The sequence below is a fragment of the Adiantum capillus-veneris genome, chromosome 28, assembly GCF_014529385.1.
Source record: "Adiantum capillus-veneris isolate H3 chromosome 28, ASM1452938v2, whole genome shotgun sequence".
NCBI lineage: Eukaryota > Viridiplantae > Streptophyta > Polypodiopsida > Polypodiales > Pteridaceae > Adiantum > Adiantum capillus-veneris.
The window spans coordinates 78,096,711-78,122,008 of NC_140958.1; the positions used below are offsets into that span (position 1 = coordinate 78,096,711).

Genomic DNA, 25,298 nt, shown 5'->3' on the forward strand with positions numbered 1-25,298 from the left:
TTCAAAGAATCTGTAAAATCATAAAAGTCAAAGTATATGAAAAACCAATTGAAAGCATTTTCGATCCAAATGTAGCAAGATTGATGGTTTGGCTAAAGAAGTGGTGGCAGTGGAAAATCATGTTTACACATGGGCGTCTAAACATCTAATGGTCTACTACTCGCTCTACTTTGCCTATTAACACGAATCTCGTCAGATGCCTCCACTCCAAACAAAAGCAAAAGCAATTCTTCTCTCTCCTCTCTCTTCGCTTGCCTTGCGTCGTCGCCATCGCCTGGTGCTCTACGTACCAACGTGCTGCCCATCGCGAGATGGCTCGTCCCCTTGTGCCTCCACCATGTTGCGCCTCCCATAGCCATGACCACTGCCACCACTGCGATGCACCTCACTTGCGTACACGACTCAGCATCGTGCAAATCTACGCGGCCTTGCCTCTCTCCTTGTTCAGGCTCAACACACAAGACTTGTGCCACCCACACACCGAGAGCTCCACTCTCTTTCTCTCTGTCTCTCTCTCTCTCCGACTTCGTGTTATCGCAACCAGCTATACAAAAACCACGTGCCTTTCTCTCTCGCCTGCACGTGCCTGCTCCACCCTTTTTCACTTCAAATCCATCCAAAGGATCTCCCAAGATACCCGTTGATCGACGTGGTTCCAAAATTGGGGCCACCTATTTGGTCTTATCATAGATGTTTCCTAAATAGCTACCATAAGTTATCGCCACTGATGCATAGTTACATTAGCATCCCTTTTCTTATTTCCTTTATTAATAAAAGCTTCCTTTGCCCTTGATGTGATGCAAACGAGTACAAGCTACCATGCCTTGGGAGAGTGCGAATTTGCTAAATTGCAACCATATTGAACAACACATTTAAGTAGACACTAATTTACTAACCAATTTACCCACCCTCGGTGCCCTGAGTTTAGAATGTCATGGACTTGTACAGTGTACACTCAGTAGAAAAGAGCCTCACCCCATCTAGAATTTGATTCTTATTCCTACCCATCCCAATCCCTCAATCTAAGGTTGTCTATCCCCCATGGTGAGGAACGATCACAATTAACCCAATGCATTGATTGAGAGAGAGAGAGAGAGAGAGAGAGAATTTTATTCAACATGTGTAAATAAGTCTTGAATCGAGTCATTGATCAAGCACATGTGAATTGTGCTAGGAGTAACAATGAATACACGATTCTCCCACGATAGCTTGATTGACTTTAAGTTTAAATTGACCAAGTGCAATTCAAAAATCCCCGTATGTAAGTAATCGTTTTTTGCAATTAACTTCTTTCTGCTTATAAACATGTAACTCAAGTAGAAGCTTGCATATGCAAACATATACATACCTGATAGTGTCTTAGACACATACGTATCTATTATGTATTTTTATTGCAGATAAACATATGCAAACATATACATACTTGGTAGTATCTTAGAGACGTACATGTCTATTGTGTTTTTATTGTAGATAAAAATGTAGTAATATTCAATTCTTCACAATTTCCATGCGGACTGTCACCATTATGAAGACCACACCCTGTAAAAGGACGATTAGAGGAATCGAACACGTCCCTGAGTATAGGGAGCCTATAACAGTGTCGTAACCAGTTGAGCCACTCCGTTGAGATGCAATTCCCCCTATCCGTCAAGCTTAAATAAAAATAAACTGCCCTGCCTCGTTGACCTACTGTGCTACGCGTTCCGTCCTCCTGCGTGAGCCCTACGCTGCTGTCGCTCATGCCTGGTTGCCTGTGCCTTTACCTCCTCTTTGCTTGGCCAGATTTCTTTTTTCTTTTCCACGCCAAAGCGGCATCTGTTGAGATTCTGAGCTTCTACTATTTTTTTAAAATCGTAGGGACATACTAATATAAATATATATACAAATACGACCGGTTGCCTTCGGCAGTCTCTCTCCTTCTCTCCCCCTCTGAGCTCTCTCTCTCTCTCTTTTTCGCTCTCCCACTTTTGGCTTATAGCCTTCATCTCGCAGAAGGTGACACGTGCAAAGGGTCACATCATCCGCCATATTATGTTAGTAGATATAGATACATAATGCATTTATAGGTATATACTTTGAGGTGTATATAAGCGCATATTTATATATATATATATATATATATATATATATATATATATATATATATATATATATATATATATATAATCCATGGATTATAACTAGATAGATAGATATATATGTATGTATATATATATGTACGTATGTGTTCAATTTTGACACCATTTCTATTAGCAGGAATCTAAGAAGTTCCCTTGGGAAAAACGAGAAAGCAAAAGGACATATTTGAGCTTGCATGCAATTTGCTTTTACGTTTGTGTACTAATGTATTAATTTGAATCAGAGAGAATGTTTTGAACGTAAATAGGCTTTGGAGAAGGGAAATGCTAATGGGATTAACGTGGCATAGCTGGGAGCATGGGTGCCTGGTGAGGCACCCAAGTGGCAGCAAATGGATGTGATGACACGAATAGCCTCCATCTTGAGAATGTGCACGTGTGGTGGATGCCAACGATAGCGGCAAGGGACAGAGGCGGGTGATGACACGACCTACTCCCATTTTTTCTAATTTTATTGAAGGAAGAAGGAGATAATCACGGCAGCAGGTTGCTCTCTCTCTCTCTCTCTCTCTCTCTCTCTCTCTCTCTCTCTCTCACACACACACACACACACACACACACACACACACACAGGTAGAGGGAGACCGAGGAGGGGTGTGCAAGTGAAAGCAATAGCTCTCCAATCTCTCTCGTGTGCGCACAAAGGCAGGGCTGTGGAGGGATATGCAGGTGAGGGGGGGGGGGGGGGGGGGGGGGGGGGGCACTACGTAGGTATGAGGTGGTTGGCCACAGTGCTACCCAGAAGGCTGATGATCGTCCTTTCAAATTTTGGGGTGCTCTACGAAGGTAGCAGGGTCCTCCTTTGTGCCATCGTGCCTACCCAAACTCAAAGCTGCCATCAATGCTCATCTGCCTCCTGCATAGCACTATGGCCAACCACTTCATATCCACAATGCCAAAGCAATGCATGTCCTGTGATTGTGCTCCCTATCGTGCCTGCTCGCCAAATGTGCAACCCCTCTGCGTGCTAGACAACGATGGCATCATTGCTGCTATCCGCACACAAGCCATGATGGTGGCAGGCCTTGCTCTTTCCTTCAAAATTTACAGATTTTGTCAGAATCTTCGGGACAAATTATTTCGTTTTTGCGAAGTTAGACCCAATAGGTCGTGTTAATTTTGATCTATATATAATCCATGGATAATACATATATATGCATGTATGTATACACACACACACACACACACACACATATGTGTGTGTATGTATGTATCTGTCTATAATTACATATAAACTTCACCAAGCGCACTTTATCCATGTTTTTTTTTAATAGAAAAACTCACAATTTGAGTGGATTATATTGAGCAGCCCAAAAAATTACAAGGGTTTGTCATGCTCATGTTAAGCCATGACAACATCAAGGGATCATAATTACAATGGCTATCAAGGCATCCACCCCTACCACCCCGCCTCATTTTGATATCTTTTATTTACCGATGGCCAAGATTTGCCCCTATTCTAGGCATTCCATCTGTTGACAACAAGGCACAAGTAGTCCTAGACCAATCCTCTGAGTGATGCTTGCGTCCGAGTGCCCATATTAGCACTTTGCTTTCTTGTATAATTTCTGCGAAGCTTGCCACCTCAAATCCTCCTTCAAAAACACGGCGGTTCCTTATCTGCCATACATCATGAAAGAAGAAGTATCTGACAATCTGAGTGCTGACGAGGAGTGCAAGGCTACCTGAATTTTTCCCTCCAAGGCATAGGTCAGTCTTGAAAAAACTAATTTTCCATGTTCTCTAGACCCACTTGCATACTTTCCCTGCGAGGCCTTTTATAGTTTGGCAGTCCATGAATAGGTGGGCCAGATCTTCACTAGCTAACGTGCACCCCAAGCATCGATCTGACCCAATCCCTCTCTCCTGAATCTTCACCCCCGTTGGTAAAGCACCCCAAACAACCTTCCATAAGAAAACCTTCATGTACTGTGGAACCTTTGGCTTCCAAATGTTCTCCATTACATGCTCCCACCTTTCCTCCGGCCATTGCTTTTTCCATAGCTTGTTAAGGGGGCTAGACCAATTCTTCTTCTGCATCATTGTCTGATAAATGCTTTTAGTATTGGGTTTCCACAATAGACTGCTTCCGGGCCATTTCCAGGCATTCTAGTCCAACTCCGAATCACAGATTGGCATCACTAGATTGTCAAGCTCTTTCATCACTTTGTGGACAAGCAAGACCTCCAAGCTATTAAGTTGGTACTGGGCAACCATAAGGTCAATGGTTTTCCAACTCTTGTTGCCACTGTCCCAGAAGTGCTCAAGCCAGTTCAGACCCTTATTATAGCTTCCTGGCTGTCTCAATCCAATAGCAAGTTTGTGGCGGATCTACAACTTTAAAGAGCCAGGGGGACCAATGCAGGATGGAGTTCTTGAAGTATCTGTCTTCTTCCCCCCACTTTAAGACTCCTGCTGCTCTATTGCATTTTCTTACCAATTCTCCTGAACTGCCCCCCAGTCTTAAGCCAAGTTTAGCTGCTTCTATCATATCTCTCATCATGACAGCCCAAACATGATCCTGTTTAGCTAAGGAAACAACAAATTTGGCGCAATAAGCTTCTACATGGGCCACAGGGTTGAGAATTCCGAGGCCTCCTTGATTCCCCAGCCAAGCAACTGATTCCCAACGGGCCCATTGCCATGGCCTGGAAGATTTCGTGTTATTTTTCCATAAAAATATTTTTTCTGGTTTTAAGAACTCTTTCTAGTGACACTTAGACATCTTGAGAAGCAAGCTAGTGAAGGCAATATAAGGAACCATAAAGGCATTCATCACTCTTATCCGACTTGGGAATGGGAGAAGAGAATACTCCCACCTACTCATTTTTGTTTCGATTTTTTCAAGCACCCACTCGAATCTTTGCTTGTGAGTTACATCCACCCCCAAGGGGGCTCCCAGATGTCTAAAGATATTCCCTTTTGTGACAATCTCCCCCGACTAGACAGAAGGGTCAAATGAGTCATTTTTTGATAGGGAAATCATCCTTGACTTCTCTATATTACAGTGGGACCCCGAAGCTACTGAGAACATTTGTACAATCTCCAGAGCTTTTCTAATGACCTGGGGGCACGCCTTCAAGAAGAGGAGAGAATCGTCTGCAAAAAGTTTTGCCAAGAGTTGGCAATTTCCTGGTAAAACAAGCCCTTGCACCTCCCCTCGTTCAGCACTAGCTTCGAGCGTCATGATTAGAGGATGTGATCCTATGGCGAAAAGTGGGGGGGCCAGAGGGCATCCCTGTTTAATAGACCTTTTGACCTCAAAAGAGCCCACAATTCTATCGTTGAATAGGAGCTCTGACTGACTTCCAACCCCCATTACACGAACCAGTCGACAAAGGCACGTCCCAAAGCCTGGAGCTTCCATGACAGCTTCTATATATGTCCATGTTATTCTGTCATAAGCCTTGTCCAGGTCCAACTGTAGCAGAATGCACTCCTGCTTTGTGACAGTTGTGTATTCTATGCCCACCATTGCTGCCAAGATGTTATCGTAAATGGACCTTCCTTTTATGAAACCATGCTGATGGGGGGAGATGATCTTGGTTAGTAAGGGGGCCAGTCTGAGGGCCACTACTTTAGCTATAATTTTGCAGGCCACCGACATCATTGTTATAGGGCACCAATGTTTCAGTTTAGAACAGAAAATCTATTTTGGGATGGGCTTGATAAGCCCTCTCTTCACACTTGTCTCCAACGACCCTTTGACCATGGCTTTATTGGCCAAACTTGTGATTGGGGCCTTGAGATCACCCCAAAATTCTCTATAGAATTCCACCGTCATCCCATCCCAACCAGGGGACTTTTCCTTGCCAAGGGCTTGCAATGCTAGTGAACATTCATCTTCAAAAAATGCCCGTTCCAAGTTATTAGCTTCTGATTGGGGAATGGAAGCCATCTGGGGAGGCAAAGATTTTGTTCAATTTGGATGTTTGATATTTTTGGGTTCTTAGAATTTGTTAATAGAATTCTTAAATTTGAATCACTAAAAATAATTCTTAGATTAGTATCTGTTTGCAAAGTTCTTAGATTACTAATCGTACATAGACTTCTCAGATTAGAATGCGGAGATGGAATTCTTTATAAAGACTTATGCATCACTAATCTCGATTCATTTAGTTATATGTTTAGCTCACAAAAGTTGGTTGTTAGTATGCCAAAGCTACTTCAAGCCTATTCTTCTTTACATACAAAACACTTTGTTACTTCCTCTTCTCCCATTATACCAAGATTTTCACTCACCAAACCATCCTTGCATAAAACTCCTGGTCACTCTAACAAACATCTATTCTTGAATGTCTTGGAGTTTACTAACGAGCAGGAAAATTCTTCAGACAAAGAACCGGGTGGAAAAATTGGGAGGCCGCGGAACGACTTAATAACAAGCTGCAAGGCAACTTGCCTAATTGTGAGTTCAAGGCGGGGAGAGATTTATACACTACTGCTCATTGTCATAAATATCGCAACAATCTTATTGACAACACAGGCAAAACCCCCTCCAAAGTTCTATTAAGTGTACATCATTTTCTACAATTAATTATACTTGGGAAGAAGACACTGAAGAGCCTAGATGGGATATAACCAATGGACAATGTAGATAGGGAATCAATTTGATCATTTCTATGAAGAAATGGTTTACAATGGCCTCCAAGAAGAATATATCCCTGCTCAAATTCCATCTCCTCCTTGTGACAATAATTTTGTCATAGAAGAAGACACTAGTGAAAGTGAAATTGATGATTCACAAGTATTAATTTCTTTAGTACCAGATAACTTAAAGGTGTGTATCTTTGAAGTGCCTCTATATATGGAAAAGGATGAGCCCATGGGAGAAGCCTCTACTAGTTTACCAACCATTCCACCAACTCCCCAATTTGTGAAAGGTATTAAAGGTAGGTGATATCACATTCTACAACATTGATAATTTGGAATAGGCTAAATCATCCTTGTTTTAAACTATATGCACGATTGGATCTATCAACAAATGATGTCTGGAAGAATTAGGCAACAAACTGCTGTCGAAACGGTTCTAAATTCATGGTGGAAAATGCTTCCTCAAGAAGTTAAAAGCGTCATCTTACAATCTCCTGATAACAGATCTCCAATGCTTGTATTAATTGAAAGAATCTATTGGATATCATGAAGATCAATCAAACCTAGCCCTTCAATCTTTTCATGACGCACATATATATAATTTCTCTTCAATTTGGGATTTCTATATTTACTACAAAAATTTAATTTATAAAGCAAGTAACTACCATTTTGGAGAAACTAAAGCAGAATTCATCCACAAATTACCTAAAGCAATAACAAAGCTACTATTGGACTAGAGAATCAAAATCTTCATCCTCAGTCAACAACACTAGGTGACATCAATCAAACTCTCCAAATAGTAATACAGGATCTCTGCATCCAGAAGCAAGCACAGAAAGAGTTGAAAAACCTTAAACCTTCAAAGAAGTTCTCCAAAGCAAAACTGTTATAGTGAAGACTTTGGCTGTGTTGTTTCAAAGAAGAAATGTGCTTGGAAGGACAGGAAGAAAGAACCCAAGGAGAAGAAGACCTAAATATTGCCTTTTTAGGAAACGTAAGTCCACTTCTTCTAAAACTGATAACAAATGCTTCATATGTGGCAAAATAGGTCATTGGGCTTTCGAATGCCCTAAAAAGAATAAATCAGTGGCATTCAAGAATATAATCCTTGAAGATAGTTACAGCTATTCACAGCTTTCCTCCAATGAAATCTTAGACTTCAAATTTAGTATTACCCAATTTAAAAACAAAGACTCTTCTACGATAGAAGACTCTTCAAGCTTAGATTCAAGATTCAAAGATAGTCCCATAGTGTTCAATATGATGACTATAAAAGAATTTATGCCAATACCCTTTAATCCTCACAGATGGGAAAAGTCTTCTAAAGACAAGCATTCTTCAAGAAGATACAGGATTGAACAATCTGAAGCAAGTGATTCTAATTCTACTTCGATGTTTGTGAAATCAAGTAAGAAAGACCACTCTGAAATATTAATTTGTTACTAGCAGCTAAAAGTAGCTCTTAAAGAAATAGAACAAGCTTATGCACGAGCATAAAAAAGAATGGTAATACCAGTCTTGGCTAATAAATGAAGATAAAGAGAGTCAAAGGGAGTGAACCTTTCTTTGATGGAAGTTTTATGTTACCATATACATGTGGTAGTGATGTGTGTGAACACACTAGAGCCACCGGGGCATTTTTTCCCTCTTTAGGAGGTTTTTTCCCCCGTGCATTGTATATACGCCCATCACTCTAGGGCTATCTATCTTTCCACAACACACTAAGTAACACACTTTCTATTGTGTGCCTTGAGCTTCGTTCGTCTTCTCCAAGCTCTGTGTGTTTCTCTGCAACCCTAATTCCAACAATTGGTATCAGATCAGGTTACGTCCTCCCGGGCTTAGTCGCCAGCTGCTCCAACACACGCCTGCTCACTTTCTCTGATTACAGTGAGATTTGGTGAGCGTTTGCAAGTCGACAAATATGTCAGGAGAACTTGTAGAGCTCAGTCTGCTCAGATTTTTGTGATTCGGGCTCATTTCAACCTCCATTTCCACTACAGGTAGGTCTGCACAGGCAATTTTGTCATTTTGTGCAGAATTTTTGTGAGTGTCAATTTTTGCATAACAAGTGTCTTACAATCTTCTACGGTTTGTGTTATATAGCACGTGTTGTTCCCACTCCGTTTCTCCTATTTTCGAGTAGATCAAGTGCAGCATTTACCATGGCTGAAAACAACACAGATGTCTTCAAGATGTTTGATGCTAAGGACAGGTTGGATGGGGACAATTACCCTATGTGGGCTTATATGATGCAACACGTTCTTGTGTCAAAGGGCGTCTGGAATATTGTGCAAGGCATTGATGTACGTCCTGGTTCTGAGGATGTAGGCGATGTTGATAATGTTGCAAGCCTTGCTACAAGGATTGCTGCTATTAGAGTTGTTTTGCCTATAGCAGAACAAGCTCATTGGGATTTAAAGGATGCGTAGGCTCATGCATCGATTGCGTTTTCTATGAAGCGCACCATTGTTCCTCACATCCGTTCAACAAAATCTGCAAAATAGGCTTGGGATATTCTAGCAAGTCTTTATGCAAGCGGAAATGAGGCTAAAATTGCTTTGCTGCGTAAAGAGCTGGAGTCAAAGATTATGCATGAGGAAGATGATATAGACACTTTCCTTGCTAGTGTCAAGGAAATCAATGAGCAACTTATTTCTGTAGGTGAAGTCATTTCAGACAGTTCCCTTGTGCAAACTGTTCTTGATGCCTTACCAGATTCTTACCAGACTTTTGCTAGTACTTGGAGACTTATGACCCAAGGAAATCCAGAAGTTGTCAAGTTTGATGCATTATGCACACTGTTGTTGCAAGAGTCACTTTCAAGAAAATCCAAGACTAGACAACGTGCAGTTGAACAGGCTTTTATTACTTCTCAAAGAAAGGGTGGTAACAACAATGCAGCCACTTCTTATGGTTTTGTTGTGAGTGGCAAAACTTCGTTTCCTAATGCTTCTATTGGTAGCACTTCGTCTGGCAATTCTGGTGATAAGGGCAAAAAGAAGATGCGTTGCCATTATTGTAAAGCCAATGATCACTTGATCAAGCAGTGTCCTAAGTTGAAGGCCAAAGAGGCTAAGAAGAAAGAGGGTGGTTCCACTGCAAATGCTGGTTCCACTACAAATTCAGCCATTGTTGAGTCTTCTGTGAAAGGAGACTATAATGCTTATGTCGATGCGGAATGGGCTTTTAGCGCAGAGTGCACTTACAATCCTGTTGTCCATGATGCATGCTTGTCAATTGCTGTAGATTCACATGTGTGGTATTTTGATAGTGGTGCTACAATCCACATTACCTCACATCGTGAATTGTTCACCTCTCTCGAGTCGGTCCCTCATGGGAATTCAGTCACTTATGCCAACAATGCCTCTTATCCGGTTCAGGGAGTTGGAAAAATTGTGCTTACTGCTGCCAATGGCAGTTCTTTCACACTTGTTGATGCACTTTATGTACCTGGGATCAAGAAGAATCTCTTGTCTATATCCACACTTGCTAGACTTGGACTTGTAGTCAAATTTGTGGATGACAATGTACAGTTCATGATCTCAGTTTTGGTGATGAAATTGTTGCATCTGGCCTTTTGTGCCGTGGGCTGTATAAGCTCACATTGTATGACAAGTGTGGACAAAATTTTGCAAATGCTGTTGCAAATTCAAGGGCTATTTTAGATGCAAAACTTTGGCATGCACGTTTTGGTCTTCTGGATTTTTCCAGTTTGCTATGTTTGCAAAAGTCTGATATGGTTGCTTCTTTGCCTCCTCCTGAAGCACTTGTCAAACATGTTTGTGAAGGCTGTATTTTGGGTAAGATGCAGCGTTCTAAGTTTCCAAAGGATGGTTCAGTTCGGGCCATATACAGGTTGCAGCTTCTGCATAATGATGTTTGTGGGCCCAGGCAAACTCCCTCCATCCTTGGGAAATTGCCTTTACTTCGTGACTTTCATTGATGATTACTCCAGGCATGCATGGGTATTTCCGCTTCAAGCGAAGTACAAAGTTTTTATGTGCTTCAAACAATTTTTGGCTATGGCTGAAAAATGTCTCGAAATGTACTATGGGCACCCTCCGTTCCGATCGAGGGGGGGAGTATATGTCTCATTAATTCAATGCATTTCTGGCTAGTCGTGGGATAAAACACCAATGTACAATGCCTAATACACCTCAACAAAATGGTGTTGCTGAGAGGAAAAACAAGTCACTTATGGAAATGGCATGATGTATGGTCAAAAGTCAAGCTTTGCCGCATTCTTTCTAGCTTTGAGACCATCATGTGTGCCACTTATGTACTAAACAGATGTCCTACTAAAGCTTTACAATCTATTACTCCATATGAAGCATGGCATGATAGAAAGCCTTCTATTGAGCACATGCATGTTTTTGGCTGTTTGGCATATGCTTTGGTGCCACAAACACAGCGCAAAAAATTGGATGATAAAGCTGTCAAATGATTTTATTTTTTTTGTTATAGTGCTGAAAGCAAAGGTTACAGGTTATATCATCCGCAACAAAACGGGTTCTGGTTTCATGGGATGAAGTGTTTGTGGAAGATTCTATTCAGCCCTTGTTGTCATGTACTAGAGATAGTAGTGTAAGCTCACAGGACATTTATGACACTTTGTTGCCTCTTTTCAGTGGTGGAAATACAAATGTAAGTTCCAATGAGGCAAATATACAGCCTATGGGGGTTTTTGAAAATGTTACAGATCAGCCTATTACTGATGCAGATGTACATGATGTACTTGATGAGGAAAGGGCTGAAAATGAGCAAGGCTAGAGGTATGCCAAAATGGCTGGTGCACACTTTACGTGATAGTAAATTTGATGCACCTTTGTCTAGTCGTAATCATTTAGGGTCTCGCATTGCATCTTATGCATCATTTTGTTATGCTTTGGCTACGTCTAGCTTACATAATGTTGAGGAGCCTCTGACTTTAGATGAAGCACAAAATTCAAAAAATTGGATGGCTGCCATGCAATCAAAATATGATGCACTTATAGAAAATGACACATGGACTTTATGTGATTTGCCTCCTAGCAAAAAGGCCATTGGTACGAAGTGGGTTTACAAGTTGAAACGCAAGGCGGATGGTGAGATCGATCGCCATAAGGCTCGACTTGTTGCAAAGGGTTATTGCACAGCAAAAAGGCATGGATTATGAAGAGACTTTTTCTCCCACTTGTCGTATGACTATTGTGAATTTTCTATGTGCATTGGCAGCTCATTTTGGTTGGGATGTACATCAATCAGACATTGTTACTTCTTTCTTGGATGGTGACATATTTTTGAGGAATTCTATGTAATGCAGCCTCGTGGTTTTGTCATAAAAGGACAAGAGGACAAAGTGTGCAGATGTAAGACGGCTTTGTATGGGTTGAAGCAATCTCCTTGTGCTTGGTATGAGAAAGCTGACACTCATTTGGTCAAACGAGGCTTTCGCAACAGTCCAACAGAAAGCACATTGTATGTAAAGCGTGAGGGTGATGTACTTCTCATTGTGGTTCTTTATGTAGATTATTTGCTAATCACTAGACCAAATGAGAGACATATTGCTGAATTTAAGGCTGATTTGAATGCTACTTTCAAGATGAAAGATTTGGGGATGTTGCATCATTACTTGGGTATACAGTTTAAGCAGTCTGATGGTGGTATTTCCTTGTGTCAAAAAATCTACATAGAGACATTGTTATGTAAGTTTGGACTTGAGGATTGCAAACCTATTGCCACTCCCATGGAAACAGGTTTGAAGTTGAGTCTACATGATGCTGACGATCCTGCTGATGTCACTCTTTACCAGACTGTTGTTGGCTGCCCCATTTATGTATGCAACATGAGACCAGATATTCAGTTTGCAGTCTCACAGGTCAACAGATTTATGCATAGCCCAGGGTCTAAGCATTGGCAAGCTGTCAGGAGGATTTTTTGCTACCTTAGTGGCACTTTACATCTTAGCTTGTTTTATCCCAAGGGGAGATCATTGCCTCCAGATTTACATGCTTTTTCAGACTTAGATTGGGCTGGTTGTTTTGACACGCGAATGTCCACAAGTGGTTTTTGTTTCATGCTTGACAGTTCATGTATATCATGGTTGAGCAAGAAGCAACCTACTGTGACCACTTTGAGTTGTGAGGATGAGTACAGGGCAGTCTTCACAGCTACGATTGAGTGTGTCTAGCTCAGACACCTTATGGCTGATTTGGGTGTTGGAAAGGACACTGTTAACACTATCTACACTGATAGTCAGAGCGCATTGGCAGTTGCGAGAAACCCAGTTTTTCATGCTCGCACAAAGCACATTGAGGTGCATTACCACTATGTCAGGGAGAGGCTCTCATCAGGAGGGATCAGCTTGGCTTATGTGCCAACATAGGACAACCTTGCAGATCTTTTCACAAAGGCATTGTCTCGTGAGAAGCTTGAAGCTTTCCGCAAAGCTTTGGGCTTACTCCCCTTTGTGAACTGATCGTGTCCTCAGGGCATGTCACTTCCCTTTACTCATGTCCCAGCTCTCATTCACTGCATCTCCAGGGGGATTTGTTACCATATACATGTGGTAATGATGTGTGTGAACACACTAGGACCACAAGGGCATTTTTTCCCTCTTTAGGAGGTTTTTTCCCCCATGCATTGTATATACGCCCATCACTTTAGGGCTATATATCTTTACATAGCACACTAAGTAACACACTCTCTATTGTGTGCCTTGAGCTTCGTTTGTCTTCTCCAAGCTGTGTGCGTTTCTATGCAACCCTAATTCCAACATTTTATTAGTAATCTAGAAAGTGAAAAAGGCAAAGCCCAATATTCTTCATCAGATTCAAATTACGAATATCTCTCCACCAGGGATCAACATCCAAGCAACCCATTCCTTTCTCTTATGATGCATTCCTCCAAAAGGAAAAAGAACTCAAACAAAGAGGAGAACTTCTTGCCAAACAAGAAGCACTACTCAAATGGGAAGCTGATCTTCAAGTTAAAGAGCATACTCTTCACTCTTTACGATGGGGTGAAGTTAGGAAAATTCTTCCTACAAACCAACTCCCAACCGCAATAGTTGCACCTACAATCATCTTATCTATAGCATCTACAGCAGGCATGACTGCACCAACAATAGGTACAATTGCACCAATAGAAAATCAGTCACCAAAAGGTAATTCTTTCACCTTTGAAGAAATTTAAATTCTTAAGGAATTATTAGATTTTCCCAGTAAGCCAAAAGTATAGTCAACAGAAGATACACAAAGCTCAGAAGCATTAACTTTGCCTAAGCAACAAAAGGATCAACCACCTAATGAAGAAGTTACATAGTTACAAAGGGCCAACCCTACAGAACTACCGATGGCCAACAAATATTAAATTGGCAATAAAGATATCCTACCACCAAAGGCGGATATCATGGTAATTGGCAAAACTCCTCTCATAGGAGACTCCCGTCCAATTTCTTCAACTTTCAACGAGTAAAGGTAAAGAGTCTCAAAATAAAGATAATGTCTCCATTGCAATAAAAACAATATCAACCACCTAATGAAGAAACAACAAAAGGATCAACCACCTAATGAATAATTTAAGAGTTACAAAGGGCCAACCCTATAGAGCTACCGGTGGCCAACAAATACCAAATTGTCAATAAAGATATCCTACCACCAAAGGCGGATATCATGGTAATTGGCAAAAATCCTCTCATAGGAGAATCCCGTCCATTTTCTTCAACTTTCAGCAAGTAAAGGTAAAGAGTCTCAAACTAAACATAATGTCTCCATTGCAATAAAAGAAATTAGTGAAGCACAAAGGCAAGATATCTTGGAATCTCCAGCAATCATTATTGATGGTATTCTCGCAGAAGATCTACCATTTCTTACTTCTGCAGAAAAGGTAAACTCCTCTACCCAATATTTCTATAAAAAAGAAGAAACTATTTTGGATTCATAATATCCTTTCAAACTTCAGACTGATAAAGATAAATCCAAATGGATCAATACCAATGTGGCAGTACATAGAACATCATGGTACAAAGACTAGAGAGAAGGTTTTATGTTAACTATACAGACTCTGATTCAGAATCCAAAATCTCTAAAGAAGTTGACCCTCCTAAGCAATTGCATTTGAACAAAAGCAAGCCAATGGATTGAATCTCTTGAAGCACATAAAGAAAGCATGAATCTAAATCCCAGAAGGATCATCTACACAGAGGAAGAAACCACAAAAAGAAAGGTTCTACCCAATGACCATCCAATCAGGAACCACCATCAACATAAGTCTGGTCTGGTGAAATGTATTAGGTTTTCTATGTCTCCGAGGGAAGGTGAGCATAATGTATATGATATGTCAAATGACATATTCGAGCAAATCTATAACATCATGCCTCCATAGGAGAACTTGTAAGATTTATCTCTATAAATTTGACTTGCGGACTTGGCCATCACTTTAAACAATAGCTAGCACTTTTTTTATCAATAAAAAGAAGGCAATGAACTATATTAAAGAGATTCTGGAAGGATTACATCAAAGCTGGTGGGGGGGATCACCTGACTACTTCCCTCTAAAATTACAGCTAATCACCCCTGCTCAATAGCTAGCACTTTTCACAGTAATGTGATAAAAGATGTCTTTTGAAACACTTGAAAAGCACTTCTGAGCACTTGACCAATTGACCAGCACTTTACCAGCCCCCTGAAACACTTAAAATCACTTAAGAGAACTTTACCAGCCCCTTGAACCACTTGACCAGCTCTTTGGACCACTTAGGACCACCTGACCAACACTTTGGACTACCTGATGAACACTTTTAAGCACTTTATACTACTTGACAAGCACTATGAACTACTTAACCACCCTCTAAACCACTTGGCCTGCACTATATACCATTTGACAAGCACTTTGAACCACTCGACTAGCAATTTGAATCACTTGACCAACCCCCTGAACCACTTGGACATCACTTTGTTCCACTTGAGCACCATTTACCAGCCCTTGAACCACTTGACCAGCTCTTTGGACCACTTACGACCACCTAACCAGCACTTTATACTACATGAGTCTCAGCCCACTGTATTATAAATGAGGCAACATCCTCCTTGAGGACATTTTCCCACTGCCTCTCATTTTTCTTCTCTCTCTCTCTCTCTCTCTCTCTCTCTCTCTCTCTCTCTCTCACACACACACACACACACACACATGTGTGTGTGTGTGCGCATTGCAGAAGCTCTACACCTTCAATACAGTCTACAGGGAAAAAGTGTTGATAGAAGGCAGGCTGCAAGCAATTTTGAGCTCTCTCTCTCTCTCTCTCTCTCTCTCTCTCTCTCTCTCTCTCTCTCTTCTCTCTCTCTCTCTAACGTTTTTGATTCACACACTCAACATGTGTGGAAGCAGGACCTTCGCCGGACTCTCTCTCATCTCTCTCTTCTCTCTCTCTCTCTCACCTCTTCATCTCTCCTCTTCTCTTCTCTCTCTAAACGTTTTTGATTCACACACACCAACATGTGTGGAAGCAGGACCTTCGCCGGACTGGGTGAATGCTATTGGTGCCTCCTCCGCCTATGATGTTGACTGCTCTTTGTCTGACTCTTCTTGCCACCTTGCTAGTGCAAAGAGAGAGAGAGAGAGAGAGAGAGAGAGAGAGAGAGAGAGAGAGAGAGAGAGAGGAGAGAGAGAGAAGATCAGTGTGCAACCGTTGCGCTTGCTTGACAGTTGCCCTTGCTTGTTGTCAAACGGCAAGGCATCTCTCACCGTTGCGCTTGCTTGACAGTTGCCCTTGCTTTGAGAGAGAGAGGAAGAGAGAGAGAGAGAAGAGAGAGAGAGAGAGAGAGAGAGAGAGAGAGAGAGAGAGAGAGAGAGAGAGAGAGAGAGAGAGAGAGAGAGAAGAGAGAGAGAGAGAGAGAGAAGAGAGAGAGAGAGAGAGAGAGAGAGAGAGGGAGGCTTTGAAAGACCTTAGTCACCACAGATGGGCGATCATGGGCCTATGAAGCTGAGTTGGCCGCATAGTACACAGTATCTCTCTCTCTCTCTCTCTCTCTCTCTCTCTCTCTCTCTCTCTCTCTCTCTCTCTCTCTCTCTCTCTCTCTCTCTCTCTCACACACACACACACACACACACACCTGAAGCTCAGAGTGCACTCGACTGGGACTCCTAAAGGGTGACACGTGTCTGGGGGGGAGTGGTCGGAATTGTTGGGATTAAAGCCCAAGTGGCCTCTTATGCGGATATGGCCGGCCGCCCGCCTAACTCACTTACCTCTAACTCTTTGTATATACTAACATATTCTTTGTGAATACTAAGAATTTGGGAGATAACCCTTCTAACAGATCTCTGCGTACTGTGTACTGTGTAAGCTCACTGTGTGTGTGTGAGAGAGAGAGAGTCGACCCACGCCCCGCTCCGCGACTTCAATTGGTATCAGAGCCTTGGTTCAGTGCGGATTTGCGCAATCGCGCGCGCGCGCACTTTTCCGGCAGATTCTGGATCCGGAGTTCGAAAATTCACACTCGGCGTTCCGGGAGCGTTTCCATCAGGCGACCTGGGGTTTTACCCCCCTTTCGAAGCCGTTTATGCCCTCAGAATTTCGTTCTGAGCACTACAGCAGAAGATAGATTTCAGCCGCAAAGAAATCCGTCTTGTGTAGATTGGCAAGCAGGAGGTGGTCGACATCAATATCGACATCGACATACATCACTTATTCGTCTTCAGAGCATCATCTATAGACCAGGTACACATATATATCATCAGATATATATATTGCAGTCTGCATTGCTACTTCTTGTGCTTGCCAGGTTCCAGGGGAGGTGTGGCCATACGACGGCTTGACACCACTGGCATGTATTGCAGATTGATGTACTGTGATTGTGGGTCTGCTAGTTGTGAGTCACGCTAGCAGACAGACCGCCGCAGCGGTCATAGGACAGTGATTGGTCTATTATAGGATGTATGCTAGTTCTGGGCAGTTTGCTGAGCCATCTGAGAGGGTCGTGTGTGAGGTTTTTTGAAGCCAAGCACTGGGGGCTGGGTTACCCAGTGTGAGGTGGATTAGGTTGCTGGAGTTCCCCTCTACACGCATCTTCTTCGGCGACTTTTATCCCTTAGGATGTATGACTTTGTGTAGACACTGGATTGCATCTTATGCGTCAGGCCGTTGAGGCATTGTTCAGAGTTCAGTCTTGAGACAGATACAGGTTCTGTCATCGCCCAGAGAGGAGACAGTGTATGCTTACAGGATTTGTCACTGGTCAGCTATTTATGATTGTTTTTTGAGCTATCTTTTGGTTCCCAGAGCTCAGTTTACAGGGGAGACTCTGTCAAAAATTTTCAAAAATACTGACAGTTCCTGAGGAGAGGTGTTCAGCTTGTTGATTACAGCTTGTTTACTGTGTACAGAGGCCAGTTTACAGGGGAAACTCTGCCGGATTTTTCTCAGGAGTAAACAGTTTGGCAGATATGGCATCTTCTCACAGTGAGACTCTTTACAACATAAAGAAGCTGGATGGCACAAACTTTCCATTCTGGAAGAAGCAGATTTGGCAGGTTTTGGTGCAGAAAAAACAAGTGAAGCCATTGAAGCTCAAAGGGGAGAGACCAGAATTTATGGCTCAAGATGAGTGGGAAGAGCTTGACGAGTTAGTTTGTTCCACAATCATGCTGACACTGGCAGAAAATGTTTACTTCAACGTAGCAGAAGAGACTACAGCGTATGGCGTATGGCAAAAGCTATGTGATATGTACGAGAAACAAAGTGCTGCTTCTCAGATTTACTGGCTCAAGAAATTGGTGGATTTGAAGATGAAGGAAGGGACAGCCATGTCAAATCATCTGAATGAATTTCACTCAATTTTCAGCCAGTTAACAGCACAAGAGATAGTCTTTCCAGATTCAGTGAAGGCTATGTTTCTCTTAATCACTTTGCCAGACAGTTGGGATACTTTTCGTACAGCGTTAAGTAATTCTGTCGCGCCAGAAGGTCTTACAAGTGCCAATGTAGAAGGCAGCTTGCTCACAGAGGAAGTGAACAGGAAGAACATTGACAAAGGCAAAGGCAATAGCGCTTTGGTCGTTCGAGGGAGACAACAGTTTAAAGAGAAGAAGGGTAAGAAGGCACAAAACCGAAGTAAGTCTCGTGATTCGAAGTCAAAGGATGACATAGAATGCTACCATTGTGGCAAGAAGGGTCACATGAAGCGAGACTGTACGAAGTGGAAACAAGAAAAAGGCAAAACAAAGAGTTCTGAGCAAGATGAAAAGAAGAGTTCAGTGAAGATTGAAGAGGTGAATGTCACAGGATCTGGTTCAGACAGTGATTCTGGTATAGCAGCTGGTGACATCTTCCTTACAAGCAATCTTGATTCTGTTTTCTTGACTGCAGAGGATGGACATGCTATGAGTGATTGGATTATCGACTCAGGGGCATCTTTACATGTTTCTCCGCACAAAGAGTGGTTTACATCATATGTGGCTACTAAAGATTATGTCAGACTTGGCAATGAGCAGGTTTGTGACATACTTGGAGTGGGAGATGTGCAGTTGAAGTTTCAGAATGGCTCTTCTTTATGGCTCAAGAATGTCAGACATGTTCCAGCAATCCGAAAGAGCTTGATTAGTACAGGGAAGTTGGATGATGCGGGTTATGTGACAGTTTTTGGGAACAGCGCTTGGAAGATCTCCAAAGGTTCGATGACTGTAGCACATGGCAGCAAGTCAGGAACTCTGTACACTTTACATGTTTCAGAGGTTAAAAACCATGTAATTAATGTGATTGAGCAGCCAAGTGTGTCACTGTGGCATCGTAGGTTGGGGACATATGTCAAAAAGAGGAATGGAAATACTTTCTCATTATGGTTATTTGCCTGGCTTTTCATTTCAAGATTTTGAGTTTTGTGAGCATTGTGTTTATGGTAAGCAAACACAGGAACCGCACAGATCAAAGAGGAATCGTAGGGACGAACGGTTAGCTCTTGTACACAGTGACCTATGCGGACCAATGCCTAGTTTGTCACTAGGGGGAGCAGCGTACTTTTGTACATTCATAGATGACTATTCTCGCAAAGTATGGGTTTACTTCTTGAAGCACAAGGATGAGGTGCTCAAGGTCTTTAAGACATTCTTGCAGCTGGTGGAGAATCAGAGTAGTCAGAAGCTGAAGTGCTTGAGAACTGACAATGGTGGAGAGTACGTTTCCAAAGCTTTTCAAGACTTTTGTCAAAAAAGGGATTAAGCGGGAACTTACTGCACCATATAATCCTTCACAGAATGGGGTTGCAGAACGTATGAATAGGACCATACAAGAGAAGGTCAGAAGCATGTTGTCAAATGCTGAGTTGCCTGATGGATTTTGGGCGGAAGCAGTGGCTACAGCAGTCCATTTGATCAACAGGTCTCCTAGTAGGGTTCTGGATAAGAGTGCAGTGGCCAAGATGCTATGGACAGGCAAGGCACCTTCGTATAAGCATCTCAGAGTCTTTGGTTGTGAAGCTTATAGCCATATTCCTAAGGAGTTCAGAAATAAGTTAGAACCAAAGAGCAAGAAGTGTATATTTCTTGGCTACGGAGAATCGGGCGAGATGGGTTACCGGCTTTGGGATCCTGAGTCTAGAAAGCTTATTCGTAGCAATGATGTGCATTTCAATGAAGCCAAGTTTCACGCTAAGCCAGAGAAGATAGAGGAGATCAGAAGAGTTGTCTTCAGGGAAGATGGACCTAGTGCTAGCACATCAAGACAGCATGGTCAGGCTCAGGAACAGCCTATAGTGGCTAGAGAGGCAGAATCAGTTGTGGTGAGACGTTCTGAGCGTGTCTCCAAACCACCTGATCGTTATGTGCCATCTCTAAATTATGTCATGCTCACAGATTGCGGAGAACCATCTTGTTACAAGGAAGCATTACAAGTGGTTGACTCGAAAAAATGGCAGTTGGCCATGCAGTCAGAGATGACAGCTCTGCATAAAAACCAGACATGGAAGTTGGTTAAATTACCACAGGGCAAAAAGGCTCTACCTTGTAAATGGGTTTACAGGTATAAGATCACCGCTCATGATAGTCAGCCAAAGTACAAAGCAAGGCTTGTTGCCAAGGGCTTTAAGCAAGAACAAGGCATTGACTTTGATGAAGTCTTCTCTCCAGTGGTCAAGATGACTACATTGAGATGCTTTCTTGCATTGGTTGCTATATTGGATTTGGTGTTGCACCAAATGGATGTCAAGACAGCGTTCTTGCATGGTGATTTAGATGTGGAAATTTACATGCAGCAGCCAGAAGGGTTTGTTGAGAAAGGCATGGAACATTTGGTATGCCAGTTGTTAAAGAGTCTTTATGGCTTAAAACAATCACCGAGGGCATGGTACCATAAGTTCCACCAGTTTATGCTTTCTCAAGGCTACAAACGTAGTGAGTTCGATCACTGTCTATATACAAAGAAGGCTAAGGATGGCAGTTGGCTGATCCTTATTTTGTATGTGGATGACATGTTGATTGCTGGCAAACACTTGGAAGAAATTTCAGCTTTGAAGTCAAAGATGGCAAAATCGTTTGACATGAAAGACATGGGTGAGGCAAGTCATATACTTGGTATGCGCATTGAGAGAGACAGATCAAAGAAGTTGATTTGGTTATCTCAAACAGAGTATATTGACAAGGTTTTGCAACGTTTCAATATGGAGAAGGGAAAGGCATTGAGTGTTCCATTGCCACCATATGTGAAACTTAGCAAACAAGATTGTCCTGTGTCTGAGGAAGAAAAGGCTGAAATGGATAAGATTCCATATGCGTCTGCAGTGGGTAGTTTGATGTATGCAATGATTGCTACACGTCCGGATATTGCATTTGCAGTGGGAGTGGTTAGCAGATATATGTCAAATCCCGGCAAGAAACATTGGGAGGCAGTGAAAGGTATCATGAGATACTTAAAACATACAAAGAGTATGCGCATATGCTATGGTAGTCAGGATTTGAGTGTCAGAGGATACACTGACTCAGATTATGCAGGAGACTTGGATAAGAGGAGATCTACATCAGGCTATGTCTTTACATTGGCTGGAGGTGCCATATCATGGCGATCTCGATTACAAGATTGTGTTACGCAGTCTACTACAGAAGCTGAGTATGTTGCAGCAAATGAGGCATGCAAAGAAGCTATTTGGCTTGGTAGATTGGTTGCAGACTTGGGAATCAATGCAGATATGCCAGAGTTATATTGTGATAGTCAAAGTGCTATACAATTGGCAAAGAATCCAGTGTTCCATTCGAAGACTAAGCATATTGATGTGAAGTATCACTTCATTAGGGAAGTACTTGAAGACAAGCAGATACAACTACTGAAGATCCACACCAAGGACAATCCTGTTGATCTACTCACAAAGGGACTTCCAGGAGAGGGCTTTGTGCATTGTCGTGAGTTATTGGGCATTGGATAGATGGCAGCCATGTAAATCTTTGTACATTTATGTTCATAGATTTACAGTTACTTAAAGTGCCACATTGGACTTTAAGTGGGAGGTTGTTGGGATTAAAGCCCAAGTGGCCTCTTATGCGGATATGGCCGGCCGCCCGCCTAACTCACTTACCTCTAACTCTTTGTATATACTAACATATTCTTTGTGAATACTAAGAATTTGGGAGATAACCCTTCTAACAGATCTCTGCGTACTGTGTACTGTGTAAGCTCACTGTGTGTGTGTGAGAGAGAGAGAGTCGACCCACGCCCCGCTCCGCGACTTCAGGAATCCCTTCCCCCCATTATCATTGTATAGATTAGTGCCTCATCTACCTATGATGCTGACTACTCTTTGTCTGACTCTGCTTGCCGCCTTGCTAGTGCGAAGAGAGAGAGAGAGAGAGAGAGAGAGAGAGAGAGAGAGAGATAGAGAATATCAGTGTGCAGTTGCTACCCTTGCTTGTCATCAAACGGCAAGGCATCTCTCAGGGAGGGGGAGAGAGAGAGAGAGAGAGAGAGAGAGAGAGAGAGAGAGAGAGAGAGAGAGAGAGAGAGGGAGGCTTTGAAAGACCTTAGTCACCACAGATGGGCGATCATGGGCCTGTGAAGCTGAGTTGGGTGCACAGTACATAGTAACTTGTGAGAGAGAAAGTTACTATGTACTGTGCACCCAACTCAGCTTCACAGGCCCATGATCGCCCATCTGTGGTGACTAAGGTCTTTCAAAGCCTCCCTCTCTCTCTCTCTCTCTCTCTCTCTCTCTCTCTCTCTCTCTCTCTCTCTCTCTCTCTCTCTCTCTCTCTCTCTCTCTCTCCCCGTGAGGCTTAGAGTGCATTGGTTGGACTCCTTAGAGGATGACATGTGTCCGGGGGGAGTGGTCGGTATCCCTTCCCCCCATTGTAATTGTATAGATCGAAAACATCATTGCAATGGAAAGCTCTAAATTTAAAAAAACTGCAGATTTGTCTCTGGCCACTCTTTGCGAGAGAGAGAGAGAGAGAGAGAGAGAGAGAGAGAGAGAGAGAGAGAGAGAGAGAGAGAGAGAGAGAGAGAGAGAGAGAGAGAGAGAGAGAGAGAGAGAGAGAGTAGGCTGTGATGCTAGTACGTAGGTGATGATGGCTTTGCTTGCGAGCTTTAATGGAACCATCAAACGCAGACCCTATTGCCTTCTCATCCTCTGATCTATAGTGCAGGAAGTGACAACACCCATCTATGGTGTTGGAGCAACTTCCATTTATGGTGTTGGAAGTGGCATCTAGGGTACTGGCACCTTATACCTGTTCACATGAAAGTGAAGATCCATGAAGAAAAGCCTACCTCGTTGACATGATGAGAGCATTCTTCAGTAACATAGAGTCTATAGGCCAAGCTCCTCCCTATTCATTACAATAGTACAAGGTCAACAATGTCATTGTTTGCCCCATCGGCATATTGGAATCGGCCTTCTTTTGTAGTGAAGCGTCAATACCTAATTATAAGCCTACCTACACCTTTCCTGCGTAGCGACAGTATGTCCAGCTTCAACTACCTTACTCAGCTCGTTTTTGCAGGTGCAGCTAGTTATGGCTAGCATTATGCCACTCCAAGTATAGCACATGCAAATTCAACAACCCTGTGCCCTCGACCATCCTTCAATGTTCATGGAAATGCTATGCAGTAGGTGCCCATGCCTAATCTCAAGATTCACACCAATTCTTTTCCACACAGTTTGCATGTCTAGCAGCAAGTCGGGCAGAACCAGAAAGGGGTGCTGAAGACCTTTCAAACCCTGGTTAAATTTTGTAGATCATCAAGCTGGAGGGTACTTTGTATGCTTGCCCAGGTGATGAGCACTCTCAAAGATCAGATATTTTGTGCGGTCAACCCATGGTAGAGGTCTATTCTAGTGCTACTGAAATAGAAGATATTAGATTTCAATCGATGATCAGTTGGCCTAATCTGGAGTTGAATCACCAAACCTCATTGCCTTTGCAAGCTCATTCAACACACTTTTCTGCTGATGCTATGAGACTCTTGACGATGTAGATGGCAGAGGCCGAAGAAATGGAAAGAGTAAACATCGAAGTGAACATGAGGGCCAAAAGGCTTAGTATAATCGATCACACCGAAGCTTATGATGTTTATCCTCAAGTAATTAAGCCAGCGGCTTCAATGCTAGCTGCTTGCACTTTTAGGAGAGAGTGTGAGGGGATTATTGGCATACAACTCAATGTTAAGGAAAAGGCATTGGGTAATATTACCACTTGTGCAAGTCATGATCTAATGAGCCGTTCGCTTCAATCGGGACTCCTCGTCCAGCTTTGTTGATAGCCTATATGAAAATTTGATGAGGCAAGCTTTTTAGAATGATCTGTAGACAAACAGAAACATCTCTCATGAACAATTCAACGCAGATATGGTGTCCGCAGGAGTTGGTTAATGTGTATAGCTCCAAGGAGATGCAACAATATTGCAGCAAGTCAAGTAGTCAATCATGCAGGTGCCTATGCTGCCAACCAGGATCAAAAGAAAAGTCAAAGAGCATAAGCGAAAGATAATTCTTTTTTCCACACAGAGATTTGTTGGAGAAGCCAAAGGACACATGCTTCAGAGTAATGGTATTTCTGGAGGCAGGCATACCAATATGTCAGCACCTATTACCCTTCAACAGTAGTTAAATGATGGCTATTCAACAACTGGGTGGGATAGTAGAAACTTTACAGACAATATGGCCAATATTGAGGCCTATAAAGAGCTTCTCTTGTTAAACCGCATGTAGGTGGCAGCAAATGCGGGTGTAATTGAGATTAGCAACAAGAGTATACAGCAAAATTTCTCTTCAACAGCTGCATACAAAGCAGGCAATACTGGTGTTGTGGATTTGAACACAGAGTAGTTACTGCTTTGGAGCTCCTTCTTGCCAAAAACCACGATTTGGTGGTCGATTCTATGAGCAAAGGTCCATGTGCGCAACAGCTATTGGATCAAGTTCAGATGGCTACAAATGGCAGACATCAATTTGGTATTGTAGCCAACACAAATCCTCATTTTCTCTTGGAAGAAAGCTACTCCAGGGCGGGTAGTGAAAGTCTATTCACATCATCTCAACATTAGGAGAAATATGGACCTTGCATGGTCCTTGTAAGGAATCATAATTTTTAGGGATTAAGGCTAAT

At 42.4% G+C, this 25,298-nt stretch overlaps 1 pseudogene; it reads left to right on the forward strand.

Annotated features, from left to right (window-relative positions):
- Positions 1–25,018, forward strand: part of LOC147420726 (uncharacterized) — a 53,107-nt pseudogene extending 28,089 nt beyond the window's left edge.
- The last annotated feature ends 280 nt before the right edge of the window (positions 25,019–25,298 follow it).